The sequence below is a fragment of the Anastrepha obliqua genome, chromosome 3 (genome assembly GCF_027943255.1).
Source record: "Anastrepha obliqua isolate idAnaObli1 chromosome 3, idAnaObli1_1.0, whole genome shotgun sequence".
In the NCBI taxonomy this organism is placed as follows: domain Eukaryota; kingdom Metazoa; phylum Arthropoda; class Insecta; order Diptera; family Tephritidae; genus Anastrepha; species Anastrepha obliqua.
Window position 1 is genome coordinate 142829889 of NC_072894.1, and position 17537 is coordinate 142847425.

The following is a 17537-nucleotide window of genomic DNA, read 5'->3' on the forward strand; positions in this document are numbered from 1 at the left end:
AGGGAACCTATTAAATAGTGACAGCTGCGTATGTCACAGAGAATGACAAGATCTACGATATAAAATCGTGGCATCGATATCCCAAGCATTGACGACGGAACTGTCGTTCTGCTACCCGAACATGACGAGACGAGAATTATGTTAACGCGACTAAAGAACAACAAAGCCGCGGGCGCCGGCGGACTGCCGCCTGAGCTATTCAAACATGCAAAATATGGTCGGATGAAAGAATGCCTGCCGATTGGAATTTCAGTTTGATTTACCCAATCAATAAGAAGTTGGAGAGCATCGTACGAGCCGCAGAACTTAATCGCTCAGGCACAATATTTTATCAGAGCTTACAATCGTTGGCGTATGACGATGATATTGACATCATCGGTCTTAACAACTGCGCTGTTAATTCTGCCTTTTCCAAACTAGATAAAGAGGCAATTTCGAGGTTTTAAAAGACTTCGTATATTTAGGAACTAGCATTAACACCGATAACAATGTCAGCCTTGAAATCCAACGCAGAATATCTCTTGCCAACAAGTGCTACTTTGGACTAAGTGGGTAATTTAGTAGTAAAGTCCTCTCTCGACGAACAAAACTAACATTCTACAAAGCTCTCATCATGCCCGTCCTAACGTATGGCGCAGAAGAGTGGACGATGACAACATCCGATGAAGCGTCGCGTGGAGTGTTTGAGAGAAAGGCACATTGGCAACGACGAATATCGCAGGCGATGGAGCGATGAGCTTTACGACAACATAGACATAGCGCAGCGAATAAAGATCCAGCGGCTACGTTGGCTCCGAATGGATACAAACGCTCTGAAAGCATTCGATGCGGTACCAGCTGATGGTAGCAGAGGAAGAGGAAGGCCTATTTTTCGTTGGAAAGATCAGGGGGAGAAGGACTAGACTGCACTTGGTGTATCCAACAGGCGCCGGTTAGCACGAGAAAGAAACGACTGGCGCGCTTTGTTAAACTCGGCCAAAATCGCGTAAGCAGTTATCGCGCCAATTAAGAGTAAGAAGAAGATGTATCTTCAAAAAAAAAAAATTATAATTTAATTAAAAATGTTCCTCTAAGAAAATTACACAAATTTATTGTTTATTTAAAACTAACATAAACTTAACACAACTTAACTCTATAAATAAAATATTCACGAAAATCATATGATTCCTCATATTTTTTAGTGACAAAATTATTCATACAAAGTATGAATTTTATTGTATATTTCAACTGATTTCATTTTTGTAACAAGGCAACCTATGCTTTCGAATAAGTGCCATTATGCATATGACCATTCGAAACTCAACTTATTTGATCATTTCAAGTCCTGCTTTCGCGTTATCAATACATCATGGGTCGGAAAAAAGCAGACACAACTGAAGTTGTATGAAAAATAATTTTGCATATACATAATCCATCGGTCAAACGGTGAATCGGAGTCATTTTACTATTTATAGCATAACCTCATACTGGGAGACCTTACATATTGACCCTCAATGATGAAACCCATATAATAAGAATAAAAAAATAATAAAAAAATTACATCAACGCAAGTGGTAGCAGAAGTTCGTTAAGAGTTTAATTAAGAAGTCCATCCGAAAACAGGCCGAAACGTGCCGGGTATAACTCGTGGCTCGAAGGAAACCACTCATCAGCACAGTCAATAAAAATGAGAGGATAAAGTTCGCAAAGGAGTATAAAATTAAGCCTCTTGATTTCTGGAGCAACGTTATTTTTAGCGACGAGAGTAAGTTCAACATTTTTCAATCGGAAGGAAGAATTCAAGTCTGGAGAAAACCCAATGCCAAATTCGAAAAAAACTACAGTAAGTACAGTGAAACTTGGTGGTGGGTGTAATGGTGTGGGGATGTATGTATGTCAACGGCAGGCGTGGGTAATCTGGTATTTATTAATCGTATTATGGATAAATCACTTTAACTTAATACATTAAAAAAAACCTGCATAAAAGTGCACAAAAACTGTGTGTTGGAAATAACTTTTATTTTCAACGAGATAATGATACCAACATACTGCCAACGATGTGCGTATGTGAATCATACATCGTGTGCCTCACATTCTTGAAACAACACCACAGTCTCCGGACTTGAATTACATCGAACATTTGTGGGACAAGCTCGGTAGGCGTGTCGCTAAAATTAACATAACTAGCAAAACCCAACTAAAAGAGGTACTCCAACAGGAATGGCCAAATTTGAGCCCAAATGTGAGTAAAAATGAGTTAACTCTATGCCAAATGCGTGATATCCACTACTAAATATTAAAATTTCATTGAACTTAATATTTTAGTTGTGAAATTGAATTGTGTTAATATGTTTGTCTCTAAAAAATATGAAGAATTCTGTGAATTTTTTAATTTTTCTTTCTTGGGGCGAAGTATTGTTAAGTTTATATTAGTTTTAAATAAACAATAAGTTTGTGTATTTTTCTTAGAATAACATTTTTCATTACACTAATTTTTTTTTAAATATACAACTTATTGAATGCAGGCGCTCTTGCTTTTCAGCTTGTTCCGCGCAATTCGCCCGTGGAAGTTATATTTTCCAACACATTTCGATTTTTTTTATCTTTATTAGTATTCTATGGCTACTACAAAGGGATTTTTTTAACCTGTTTTAAAATCCTGCGTTCTTTGCAATCATTAAGTTTCTTCCCTTGACTTAGACAGCTTTTATTTGCAATCGAAGAGTCAAGACGTGCACCCCTCATCATGTTGGTCTCCTTGTCGCGGGGATGAGGCTTAAATGGTGATTTAACCCCCATATCATGAGGACTAACTCACCACGAACTAAGAGGGAAGCTACGTATGGGGTTTGGCTAGCCATTCATCCGCCGAACGGTGGAATTGGCAATCCAATCCCCATGAGGAGATCACCGTACCGACGATAGTCCCCCTCATTTCCTAACCCTGGCTTCCCATCATATCCTTCCCCTACTCCCTCTTAATCCAGGGTGTTATGCGTTACCGTGCCCACTGGATGGTTTGCAGCCAATGGTATTCCGGCGGTATTTTAACGGCGCCCTCCTGAAACCGGGTCACCTCAGTAGGTAGAATGACCTTACCATGGTAGAGGGGACTGCCATGGTCGACGTTTCCCCCCTAAAAAGTTTAGTCCGCCACGCTTGCCATGTCGAACAATGCGGACGATTATGAAATTATCATGTATAAAAAAACCGTAGCCTCGGATAAAGCCACAAGCAAAACAAGACCCAATCCTATGGGAAGGTCAGGTCTTTCAACAGGAAAGACCACACACACGAGTGGTGCCAAGCCTGTGGCTAAGCCAGGGCCCGGCTCTCACTCCGTCCCTTCAGGGGCTGTCTCCACGGCAGCGAGGCCTATCACTTGGTGACGACATTCCTTCAACGTCTGGTGCCAGAAGTAGACCCCCCTCACAACGAAACTTTCGCGAAGCAAGGACGACCCTGTCCTAAGACAAGCCCAACTGGCTGTCTCTGTCACTCCAGGTGTCACGGGAACTCCAGAAAGAGAAACACCCATGTCAACGTCGGTGGCATTAGACCACATGGCTCAGCCAATGGTTTCTGTAGCTCGCCCTTCTGGCACAATCACTGCCCCGGGTAGTACCCACCCCCGGAAGCGAATTAGTGTTTCAGAAAGGTTCTACCGGACCAAGCGTTCAGCCTTCAGGATCCTGGAGAGACTGAAGGAATCCAAACTAGAGGATCTGACGGAGGAGCAGTCAGACTCCAAGGCGTGAGCTGAAGCTTTCATAGCCGAACACCGAGAGAAGGCTAAAATGGATTCTGTGCAAGGGAATCGCAAAAGATCGAGTGAGGGGACATCGGCTGAAGCCAAAAGATCTAAGGTGTTCGCCACTCAAATAACCAACACCATTAAGAAATCTTTTGCGGAAGTAGCAAAAGACAGCCACATAAGAGCAGCGATTGATCGCAGTCCCCATGACGGTGCGATCACACAAGTAAACTGGGACCTGATAAACAGAAATCTCTGGAATGTTTACAGAGACATCCTGCGAGAAAACCCAGGACCCCCACCCAGATGCTCGGACGCGGGTTGGTTTCAATCACGCGTCAAATTAATCAGGTGCGCTGGCCAATGATTGGTAGACCTGTACACTCTGGGAATAAAGCGTGGTCGACGTGGTCCTCCTAGAAGACATCCCCAATCGGCCAAGATCAAGAGCCTGGATACCAGACTTCCACACCGACCCAGAGGAAGACTTGGAACTGTTGGAGTACCTCAAACTAGGCAACCCTGAGCTACCAACCAGCGATTGTAAAGTAGCAAAGATTGGTGAAGTGGATGGCAAGAGGAGACTAGCGGTGGTCAACTTGAATGAGGATGAATGAAATGGAAAGTCAATTACTCCTTCCAATCATTGACACTCCATGTCTACAGACAGGATGTGGCCAGTAAAGACAGCTCCGCAGAAAACACGACGTCATCTGCGGAGGAGACGACGGTTGCGGTGGACAACCAAACGGACGACGAGGTGGCATCCAATTCCGGTATGCTGGGCGAACTCTTCCGTAGGGTTACCCGAGAGGAGATGGGGGAATCTTCCGAGCTCTCAGATGCTTTGGAAGATGAGGAGTATATTCCCACTTCTTCCGACGAGGAGATCGCTGACCAAACCGTGGTTGGCTGTCATCCAGCAACGTATACCAGCGATGGTGGGGGTTGTACAGCTCAACCTCCACCAAAGTAAGGCGGCTTCAACCGCATTCATCCCCCGTCTCGCTAAAAGAACCCAAGAACCCAAGAACCATGGGTCGTAAAAGATCGGGTTTGCGGATTGAGCAACAAAGAGTTTAAACTGGTCTATGTTACCGACAATGGTAAGCCCAGGTCGTGTATACTAGTGAAAAAACATATTAATGTATTCTTATTGATGCAATTTAGCGATGCGTATAACGCATAATGGAGTCCTGCGGAAGGACATATGGCTTGCCTGGTCCTACATGACACATGATGCAGTGCAGCCCCATCCATGGGCACAGCAAAATCCTGGATGGCACGTTGCGACTTCCCAGACAGGTGCACTATACAGTTCCGCCTATACTTGCCACTATAACGTTCGTGATCCTCCTACCCTCGAGGGAAGAGTGGGAACGGGATGTGGTAAGACAGGGCGAGTGCATCCATGTATACACAGATGGCTCAAAGCTCGATGGCAGGTTCGGCGGAGGTGTATATTCCGAACATCTGGAGATATCCTTCAGTTTTCGGCTCCCCGACTACTGTAGTGTCTTTCAGACTGAACTGATGGCAATAATGAAAGCCGTGACCCTAGTACAGTGTTATATGATACCTGGAGATGATATCTACATTTTCACTGATAGCCAGGCGGCGATAAAATCCCTCACAAAACAGTTGATAACCTCCAAGGTAGCCATGAAATACCGCGCATCTCTTGTAGAGATGGCAGAGTCATTTCGCCTAATGATAGCATAAGTTTCTGGCCATTGCGATCTCATCTCTAATTAGTCTTGACATGGATCTGGTAGATACATTCATTTCCCGGACATAATTTTTTGATTTCTAAGGGGATTTCTGCGAATTCTTTTTCGAACGGCTTTTATGGCATTGGTTTAAAATACGCGACCACGTTTTTTTCTGTCTCTCAATTTTGACGCTTTGGACGATTGATCGTACAGGAAATAAGCATTCTCGAAATATTTAGTTTTATCACCAATTCGTAAATCTCACTTGCACTTTTACCATACTTATGCAAGCATCACTGCAATGCGATTTTCCTTAGCTCCGCACTCAATAGTTAACAAGCGAAATTTTCCACGAATCTGAGTATAATTTATGAGTACACAATGCGTATGAACGAAAGCAAAAAGAACGGAACTTTTTTTTGCGAATTTTTTCTCGCCGTATGCATTGTAAAATTTGTCACAGCATTTATGACAAGACTAAGTATAGTGTTCTTAGTGGAACGCCTATATTTTCATCTGAACTCCAGTTAGCATGCTCGGTAGGCGTGATATCCACTTAACCTGTTAAGCGATAAGTTTTTCTTAGACAGCTCGATTTACTGTGCTAAATTAATTTCAAGCGAAGACTGTCGATGCAAAACCGGGTTTCAGCCAAATATTGAATTCACCATGCGCGCTGGCTGAACGTTTATGATAACGATTATCAGGAAATTCAGTGCTCATGCTTACTTTATAATGTGAAAATAACAGGGAAATTTTCGTTTTTGCTTAACTTTAAATTCCATAGCAAATGCAATTTCCTTTTTCGGCATGACGCAGATATCCGACATTAACTAAAAAATGAACTCTTGAGATTGACGCATATATACGACATAATCACTTAACAGGTTAAAATCAGTATGCCTAAAAACTTGTTTAAATTTATGACGTCAATTTTAAAATTGTTCCCGTTATTTTGACCTGCATAAATGACACTACTTTTGGTTGATCAGACAAATTTATGGCAACGTAGTCCCTCTCAGTGATTTGAATACGATATTTGCCTCAAAAGAATTACTTGGGGGATATTTTTTTCTAAACACGTTCCTATAAATTATTAATTTTTACTCATTTTGCAGGTATTTTAAAATTCAAAATTGGCTTGTTATCGCTGTCGCCTCAATCTAACATGTCATAATTTGAATGCCGTGAACTAAACTACAATAGTACCTGGCACATCCTTTAGAAAGGTTGTAGAAATCAAGTTTTCATCATTTTCCTCTCCTTCTAATGCAGAGCCTACTATGATTAGAAACAAATAGCACTTTTCACAATTATCGAAGACAAAACTCCCGAAAACACGCAACAAATCGATATAGTCAAGCGTGTACAGTGAGAGGTAAAGTGTTAAAGTTGAACACGAGTATATACGATTAAGCTTTAACCACTGTATGGAGGTATACATTTTTTTCGCGTGTTTGACCGTTTTGGTAATATTTAGATTTCCCTATTTTTTATTTTAGCTGTAATTTATATAAGCTATTTTATAGTGCTATATAATAGTTTCATTTTATTTTACAATTTATATGACACAAAATTAGACAATTTCATACTTACCATGCATGACATATATATATATTCATGGACTTGTTTGTGTTTATCCATAAATATTTAAAAAATATTTTTATATATATTTCCACACCTTAATAAAAACAAAATCAACAACAAGGAAACGAGAGAAAATAACAGGGTTAGAGCTTAAACAAAATGTATACTTGATGGCACAGACCATTTTCACGATGTACAGAATGCAGAGGTTTGTTTATGAAAAACTCAGATTGTGTTGCTGATATACGAAAAAAATTAACACAATCTTCACTCATGTTACTCGTTGCCATCTGAACCATAGATGACAAGATGCAAAACGTGCATTTTTTATAACATTAGCCAGTGATACCATACCGGAAGAAGTATGAATAAATATGTACCTTTAAAACAAAAATTAGGAGTTTTCAGTTTACAATAAAAATAGTCACGGTATGTATAATATAAATTACATAAATGAGGAAAAATTCAAAAATGTAAACTTAAATGATATTATCAAGTATTGAAACACAAATATACTGAAGGTTATAAAGATATATATATAAACAATAGTGCAATTTGTATATATATGCATATACCTAAGAAAAGTGGGTAACAAAAATCACAAATTTGAAACAACAAACAAATTAGCATAGCTTAATTTTTATAGCTTAAAAAACTCTTTTTTGGAAAATATGACAAAGTGAAGAGATCAGAGTTCAATTATCTCCTTCTGACTTGGGAAGTTGAAAATCCATTGCTCACGATGCATCCTGAAACCCACTTATTATTTATTTTTGATATTTCCTTGCTGAAAAAAGAGTTTTCAATATAATCGCCTTATCACTGGCAGCCCGTCATTTCGTTTACCAGTTGTCATTTGCTCTGCATCAGAATTCTGTCCGGTTATTTCACACGCATTCACACACTCGTCCAATCAGTCAAATCGTAAAAAAAATGCATAAGCAAACCTATGATATGCCCGGAAGGAGAGGCGCGAATCATTTATTGGTTGATAAAAGACACGCAACCCCTGTCATTGACGTCAGATAGTTTAGAGGCGCAAACTGCGTCTCAAGAAGGCAAAATGGAATACTGAACGAATTTCAGCGAATGAAAATGAGCGTCGTGCGTATCAAGAAAGCATAAGTAGTAAACTAAATATAACAAAGGAAGACTCAGCAGAAACCATCTAGGCTGGTGTAAAAAATACGGTTTTTGGGGTAGCTAAAGAGAAATTAGGTACAAAAAGATATACCACAAATTAGTGGTTTGACGCTGAGTGTAGAGCATCGATTGACATAAAAAACGAAGCACGAAGAAAATATTCAAATAAACGGAGAAGGAAAAACCTACTTGACAATAAAAAAAAGCACGCCGCTAAGAAAATTATAAAACAGATGAAAAAACAAGACATCAACATGAAAGTTCAGCGTATCAAGAAAGAGTTTAGTCAAGGAAATGTAAGAAATATGTACAGGGCAATTAGAAGCCAAACAAAGCCATATCAGCCTCGAACAAATTTGTGCAAAAACAAGGAAGGTGAAATAATAACAGAAAAAGAAAAAAAATACTGAATAATGGCAAGAATACTTTAGTGATATTCTGAATATAGAAAATCCAACAGACTTCGGTTCACACCGTACAAATGCGATATACTCTGCAGCAGAAAACCTCATAGAAACACCGTAGTAACGAAGTGCTAGAAAGTCTGACAAAGTTAAAAATTAATAAAAGCAGCGGAAGTGACCAAATAAATGCAGAACTTTTAAAATACGGTTTTGAAGCGCTCAATAATATAACAGAACTGATAAGCAAGGCGACAAGGGCGACAAAATCAACTGTCACAATTACCGAGGTATATCTCTCTTCAACACTGGCTATAAAGTCTTTACAAACATACTTAATAATGGGTTGAGCGCATATGCAAAGCAAATTTTGGATGACTACCAATGCGGCTTTCCCCACGGAAGATCCACAACAAAGGAACGTTTCACACTAATGCAAATACTAGAGAAAAACAGAGAGCTCGAACTGCATTTGCATTGTCTGTTCATTGGTTTTAAGCAAGACATCGACAACATTATTAGAAACCGTCTGAACGATATAATGTTTAAACAAGGTATACCACTAAAAATTATAAAACTAATCCAGATGACGCTATCAAACACCAATGCGAGGATTATGATAAATGGAGATGTCAATTTTTAATTATTACTACATGAAGTAGTATGCAAACTTAAATGTGGCGAATTGATTTATCACTGCAACTCGCAAGTATTAGCTTATGCCGATGACATTGTTGTGAATACGTAAAATGAACAAGAGCTTAAGAAGATATATGAGCGATTGAAAAATTCAGCTTTACAAGTGGGTCTGCGTATAAACACAGAGAAAACGAAATATATGCACTTCGCAAAGAAACCAAGTGATGATGCACACATTGAAATCGATGCGGAATGCAATCATAGGGTTGACAAATTTAAATATTTAGGACTCTTCATCAGCAGTAATTCTGAAACTTCCGTGGCAATAAATGACCGAGTAAGCGCGGCAATTAAAACATTCTTCGGTCACATATAATTATTCAAGTCTCGATTGCTATCAAAAGCTCAAAAGATGGCAATGTATAAAGCGCTTGTACGACCCATACTAGGGTGGTTGTCGTAAGACACACTTAGACCTTCGGCAGGTATGGGGGTACCTAAAACAACAGACAACGACCAAATACTGAGGTTTCAAAAGAATATACTGCAAAAAATATATGGTCTCTTCTGCCGAGATGACGGAATATATCGGATAAGATATAATCACGAACTCGATGCATTGATTCAAAATGGGAACGCAATACTCTTTATAAAAAGTCAACGAATCAGATGGCTGGAGCACATGTACAGACTGCCCAAATGGAAAGCTGCCTGTACAGCGTTTCATAGGCAAGTGGTTGGATGGAGAGGGCGACCAAACAAACGCTGAATTTATGAGGTCACAGCCGACATGCGAAAAATGGGGATCGCAAACTGGAAAATCGTAGCAAAGGTTCAATCGGAGTGGAGAAGCGTAGTTGTGGAAGCAATAGTCTGCGCAAGACTGTAGTGCTATTGATGATGATAGAAAAATTAACAGAAGTGTATGCATTATGGTTAATGAGACCAAAAAGTTCGAATAAAATTTGGGATGAGAAATAAGATATTGTAACAGTAGAAATTAATTTACTGCTTTGCGGAGAGTGGTGAGTTTGAATACATCCTACACAATATTGCAAAGCTGCAAGCACTTACTTAAGATAACTTAGGATTACTCGATAAAAACACCGCCAAAAAGTATTTGTTTGATGTAACAGATGCATGTACCAAATTTGTAAAATTTTGTATACGAGTATATAACAAAAACTACATTGCTAAGACGGACCTACAGAAAAACAATTTTCTATCATTTGGTGCTTCATGCCTGGGCTTCGAACACGGACACTACCGAATGGTAGTTACACACAAACCATTCCGCCACGACGGTCTCCTACTATAGTATACCAAAGAAGCTATAGTAATATATACACTTGCCAGAAAAAGTATCTGTACACAAAGAAATGAAAGCAGCATATAAAGAAATTCATTAAAAAAAAAAAACTAAAACATTTTCAACTTTTATGAGAAATGTTTAGTCAGCAATTTTTCTACAATTTCTATACATTTTTTCCTAGGTTCACCATTAAAACTTAAATTTTACAAAACAAAAAACTTTACTTCAACGAAGCAGAAAAAGTTTCCGTACACATGAAAACAGGGATTCCCCACAGTATGCAGTGACTAAGGGTATATTCAATAACGCATTATAATGCGCAACGTACTTTTGCAGTGTTGGCAATGCGTTCAGAAATGCAAATATGGCAGTACTGCAAATGCATCGCGTTCCAAAACGCCATTTTTGTATCAAACGTCGCGCATTATTTGCAGGAAAAATTTTAATACTGCCAATCTATCAATTGCAACACTTGTCACATTGGCAGTGCTGCCAGCGCTGCAATTACTGCGCATTTATAATGCGTTTCTGAATATAGCCTAATTCATACCCAATAACGGTTTTATTTTCGTTTAAATAAAAAAAAAAAATTACTTTGGAGTTATTTCAAAGTTTTTGTGTACAAGAAATAGCGATGGCCTTCAAAACTAAGGAAATTAGTGCTGGCGAGAAAAAAATTCTCTTCAAACTTAGAAATGAAGGCAAATCTTTCAGCGAAATTTAACAAATCATAGGACGAGGTCACTCTTCTGTGCAGTATTTCGTGCAAACATACCTTCTACTCAAATATGAACGAGACGTTATCAATAAAACGGTCCGCGGATGACATATGGCAAAAATAATTTTTTTTTTTTGGTAGGACTGTTATAAGCTTACATGGCAAATTTCAGCGTGATATGTCTACTGTAAACAAGTCAAGCTCGAGTGTGTTCTTCGAATTCTCTTTTATGACTTCAATTGTCTCAAAATGTTTTCCACGGAGCGGCAACTTGAGCTTGGGAAACAGGAAAAAGTCACATGGAGCCATATCAGGCGAATACGGTGCTTGCGGAACGATATTAACATTATTTTTATTCAAATAATCGCGAACAAGACGTGATGTGTGAGCTGGTGCATTATCGTGATGCAAGAATCATAACTTGTTGTCCCACAATTCCTTCCTTTTAAGACGAATGTTCTCGCGCAAACGATTTAAAACGTCTAAATAATATTCAGCGTTAACCGAAAAAAACAGTCAGCATAACCTTAATTTTTGAGCGACTTTGGCGTAGTTTTTTGGGTTGATGTACGGCCCTCTTTGAACGATTTGTACCACTGGAAAACACGTGCACGCGATAAAGCAGAGTCCCCATAGGTTGTCTGCAACATTTTTAAGGCGTCTGAAGCCGAAATTTTGTTGGAATAATAAAATTTCAAACAAATTCTTTGAATTTCCATCGTTAAATTCGAAGAACACACTCGAGCTTGACTTGTTTACAGTAGCACAGAAAACAAACTATGTGACATATCACGCTGAAATTTGCCATGTAAGCTTATAACAGTCCTACCAAAAAACAAAAAAATTATTTTTCCATATGTCATCCGCGGACCGTTTTATTGATACCGTCTCGTTCATATTTGAGTAGAAGTTACAATACAACTGGTTCGATTGTGTCAAAGCCACGTTCTGGTCGACAAAGCAAGCTGACTGTACGTGAAAAACGAACCTTATTCCAATCAGTGAAAAAAAATCCTCGAATTACGGTTTCTCTAATATGTAAAATCATTTCAAATTCCTTTTAAAAGGATGTACACGACGATACTGTACGTAAAATACTTAAAACAGATGGGTATCGCGGACATGTAGCACGTAGAAAACCGTAATCAACAGAAAAAAACGCATGGATTTTGCAAACGAATATGTTAAAAAGCCTGGAGAATTTTGGAAACGTGTACTATTTACGGAGCAAAGCAAATTTGGCATTAAAGGAAGAAAACTAGTGTAGTGTAAGAGCGGTACTGCGCTCAAAAAAGAAAATCTTGCTCCAACTGTGAAGCATGGCGGAGGAGCTGCAATGGTCTGTGGGTGTATGGCGACGCAAGAAGTTGGCAATCTTGTTTTTATATGTAGAGTCAACAATGGATCAATTTTCTTATTTAAATATTTTAAAGACTAGCATAATATGATGCAAAGCGTTCAACAGTTGGAGCTTGGTGAAGAATTCTGGTTTCAGCATGATAACGATACCAAGCATTTGGCATATAATGTTAAGCTCTGGTTGCTGTAGAACACAAATAACCAACTGCGCACACCGCCCCAATCCCCAGACCTCAATCCCATTGACCATTTTTGCGATTTTTGCGTTGCTAACTGACAAATCTTAAAAAAAAAAAAAAAAAAAAAAAAAAAAAAATGAGCGTGAATAACGCTCAAACTCTAAGGCGAGAGCCTCAAACAAAAACAAAAGTAAATAATGCATATTTCACATATTACCACGCACCAAGCCACACCCAAGGTAACAGTTGCCTTAACGCGCCTGATAGAGATATCAATATCAATACTCCCTGGAGTGCCCAGTGCGCGTCACCATCAACTCCAATTCTCCCGCACATATCAAAAACATCAACCGGTACATCCTCCTCCAATTTGTTAACAATACCAAGCCACCAGGTCGCTCTCTCCACTCTTCCTCTCACAATGACATCAACAACCAACACAACAACAACAGCAAACACAGCAGCTAGACTATCAGTATGTTCCCTGGCACATCTGATTTGCTCTTCGGCAGTAACTTCAAAAACTTCCACAACATCGCAAGTACAAAATATTTACACTATTAGCCCCAAAGAACCAAATAAGCAAGAAAACCTAAAACGACACCTTGACGGACAGTCCCCAAACAACTCAAACGAACAGATGAAAAGTAATAAAAAACATAAAAACTCAAAACACTGTACAAAAGACACTCAAAGAGTACTGGCTGGACAAGCCTAATTCAAGCAACCGTTTTGAGTTGCTAGCACAAGAAGCTGAAGCGAATGAACTACATACTGACAGTGGGACAGAACCGAAAACAAAACCACAAATCCAAACAGAACAACGCAAACTTAAACCACCACCCATTTATGTGCAAAACGTTGAAAATGTACATGCATTAACAACAGCCCTTAAATCACTAACTGATACAAAATACGAACTTAAAGCTCTCTCAACAAATGAAGTTAAAATCCCACCACAAGAAAGCATTCACTACACAAACATTCTAAAACTATTAAAAGATAAAGAAAAAAAATTCTACACATTTAGACCTAAAGACCAACGAGTATTCAAAGTAATACTTCGCAAAGTTCATCATGCAACAGATAAAAACGAAATCATAATGGAACTAGCAGAACTTGGTCATGAAGTGCTAAACATACACAACATTCAACGCAGTAACACAAAACAACCTCTCCCGCTCTTCGCTATAGAACTAAAACAGCAAGACAATAACAAAGAAATCTACAAAATAGTAACCCTTCTACACTGCAGAGTCACGTTTGAGCCACCTCACCAAAAGCGGACAATGCACAAACTGCCAAAAAATGGCCACGCGAAGAATTATTGCACAAAAAATCCAGTATGTGTAAAATGTGCTGGTAAACATAACACCCTTAACTGCGAAATCCATCACTCCTCCAGCAAAAATGAAATTAAATGTGACCTATGCGACGAAAATCACACCGCAAATTATAACGGATGCATGGTCTACAAAGCCCTACAAATACAAAAATTTCCCTCCGTCCGTAAAAAAGAACTACCAGCAACGCCAACGCCACCCACAGATCAGTATCAGAACTTTGGCACAAATAAACAAATAACCCCAGGAATATCGTACGCAGAAGCACTTACCAAAAATATGCCTTCATCAACGAGCCATAAACAGCATTCTCCCACAACTAACACTTACCCGACGCAACAACAAGACGACTTACAAGAATTGAAACAAATGATGAAACAACTAGTTGCTCAATGACCAACATGATGAATATCATAACCTTGCTTGTAACTAAACTTGATAAACAATAAATTAATAATCGCTATCTGGAATGCTAACGGACTATACCGCCACTTACTAGAATTGAAAATATTTTTAACCGACAATGCAATTGATATCATGCTCATCTCCGAAACCCATGCCACTGAGAAGACCTATATAAACATACCAAACTTCGATATTTATTATACAAATCACCCTGACAACAAAGCTCATGGAGGCACAGCTATCATAATAAAAAGAGCAATAAAATGCGTAGAAATGGATGGCTATAAAGCAGAACACATACAGGCGACTACAGTCTGTATCAACACTTTGACTGGCTCAATAAATATATCAGCTGTTTATTGCCCACCCAAGTATAATAATACAAAACTTCAATACCTCGATTATCTTCAATCAATTGGAAACCGGTACCTAGCAATGGGAGACTACAAAGCTAAGCACGTAACACGGGGATCTAGGATAACCACCACGAAAGGAAGACACCTATATGAGGCCATTAAGGCAAATAACAACAGCATATTAAGCACTCACCATTAATAATAACGCTCCAGGATAGACCTGTTAGAAAAACCATCACCTCGCTATATCTTCCGAACTGGACAATGCAATCGTATACTTAAACGATAACATAATAAAAGCAGTAACACAATCGACACCAATATTAGACACCTTAATAACAAAGAAAATCCCTGCTTTTATTTTAGACAAAATCAAACAAAAACGCAAACTCAGGAAAGACTGGCAACGCTCCAAACACCCAGCCGATAAAACTAAACTAAACAAATCATCAAAAGAACTCAAAAAAATTCTCCAAGAACATAATGACAATCAACTGAAGAAGTACCTTAGCAGCCTCGAAACAACTACAGCTACCAACTATTCCCTATGGAAAGCAACTAAAAAACTCACTAAAACAACCATACACAAGCCTCCAATAAAAACAAATTCCAACACATGGGCTAGAACAAGCAAAGAAAAGGCTGAAACATTAGCTGACCACTTTAAAACAATATTTACAAATAGCATGGATAATAAAGGCATTGAGCTGCCGAACACAATTGAGAATGCAGACCACACAATACAAAACACGACAAAAGAAGAAATCAAATATTATCAGGCATGTTCTGCAAATCGTTTTCGGGCAATATTTTCGCATTTTCCGTTTTCAAATCGTTTGACATGTTCTGTAAATCGTTCCGTTTTCGTTTTTTTTCGAACATCAGCAAATCGTTTTTTCACCCTGTTCTGGAAATCGAAATCGTTAAAATTTTCCAGTTTTATTTTCGGCAACTTAAACGTTAGCGGTTTGTAACATTCTTAAAACTGTTTGTTGAAATAAATTTATCAAAATGTGAGTATTTACTCAAAATAACTGCATAAATTTATGTAAATAAAAGTGTTTATTTAAAATATTTAAAACTTATTCAAAAACTTTTAGGGGAAAACACAAGAACTCCCAATTTTAGTCGAGTTTATGGAATCTCATCCAGATTTGGCGAAGAATTTTTCGAAGGGCGACAGAGTTGCTGTTGAGGAAAAGTGGAAAGAGCTAACGACGCTGCTAAATGCAGAAGGGCCGCCCCAAAAAGATGTTAATGGATGGAAAAAAGTAAGTATTTAGTCAAATATTAAAATAAATATTTTTGAGTTGTCTTTTTTCAAGATATGGTCTGACTGGAAGGGGTGCATTCGGAAAAAGGTTGCCCATAACAATCTAGAATCGAGGGCAACAGGAGGTGGACCCTTTAATAAGCATGTACTGACGAGCAACGAAGAATGTGTTGCAAGAACTTGTAGAATTTTTGCAGCCGTTGAGGGCATAAGCCATTCTAGAAGCTTTGGGACAGAAGAAAATAATAGCGCTATCGAATCTGAGGAAGAACGTCCCCAAACAAGTAGGGAAGCGGTGGCTACCCCGAGAGCTGCAAAAAGGCCACGAGTGTCAACGCAGGACAGCCTTCAGTCGTGTATGGCAACGCAATCTAGTTGTATGGAGAAAATATCCACCACTTTAGATAACATTTGCGAAAACCAACACAAGATTGCAAAATCGCAGGAAGATGAAAGGGAAGAGATTCGACGACTTCGTCGTGCTGTTGAGAAACAAAATGAATTGCTGGCAGAGCAAAATCGCTTGAAGACTCAAAGTATAGAGCAAAAGCAAAGACATTACCTCAAAATGGAGCAGTTGCAACAGGAAACAGTTAATATTAAAACTAAAATGCTTGAGATAGAGACTAAAAAATAAATATAAAAGAATCTTATTGAACTGTTATGTATATATTTACTTTTAATATGAATAAACTTTATGTTTCATAATATTAAATTTCTAGCAATAGAGTCTCTTATATTTCTGCCAACACTATATAAACTACTGTTTTCCTCATTTTCAGCAATTTCCTCATCAAATGGATTGTTTTCTAATACGGTTTCTGTTTCAATGTCATCTATTTGATTACTCCTACATATGTTATGTAGTGCGCAACAAACATTTATTATATTCACTACCTTTTGCGGCGTATATGGCAGGGTAGTTTTCAAACAACGAAACCGACTTTTTAATACTCCTATAACACGCTCAACGATGTTACGTGCTTTTGCATGCTGCTGGTTAAATCTGTGTTCTGCCGATCTTGGGCCTGGGTTTCTATATGGAGTCAGTAGAAATGGCTCTATACCAAAACCAGAATCTCCCAGTAGCCAAGACCCTCGGTCACCAGCTTCATACTGCGATAGGTAATAGTGTTTTGCACTGCTCATACTAAATACGAAAGCGTCATGGCTTGCACCAGGCCGAGTTGCATCTACTGCTCTTATTCACAAATCTGTAAAATAAAGGCAGTAAATTTTAAATTTTAGAAACACAATTTAAATTCATTCTTACAATCATTGCGTTTATGCTAAAAAATCCTTTTCGGTTAAAAATAGATGCTCGTTCTCAAAAGGTTTAATCAGAGCCACATGTGTTCCATCAATACACCCTATTAC

At 38.6% G+C, this 17537-nt stretch overlaps 1 protein-coding gene across 2 annotated transcripts in view; it reads right to left on the reverse strand.

Annotated features, from left to right (window-relative positions):
• The window catches only part of LOC129240312 (protein daughter of sevenless), an 80163-nt gene that overhangs the window by 14071 nt on the left and 48555 nt on the right, over positions 1-17537 (reverse strand). The gene's annotated exons all lie outside the window — the stretch shown is intronic.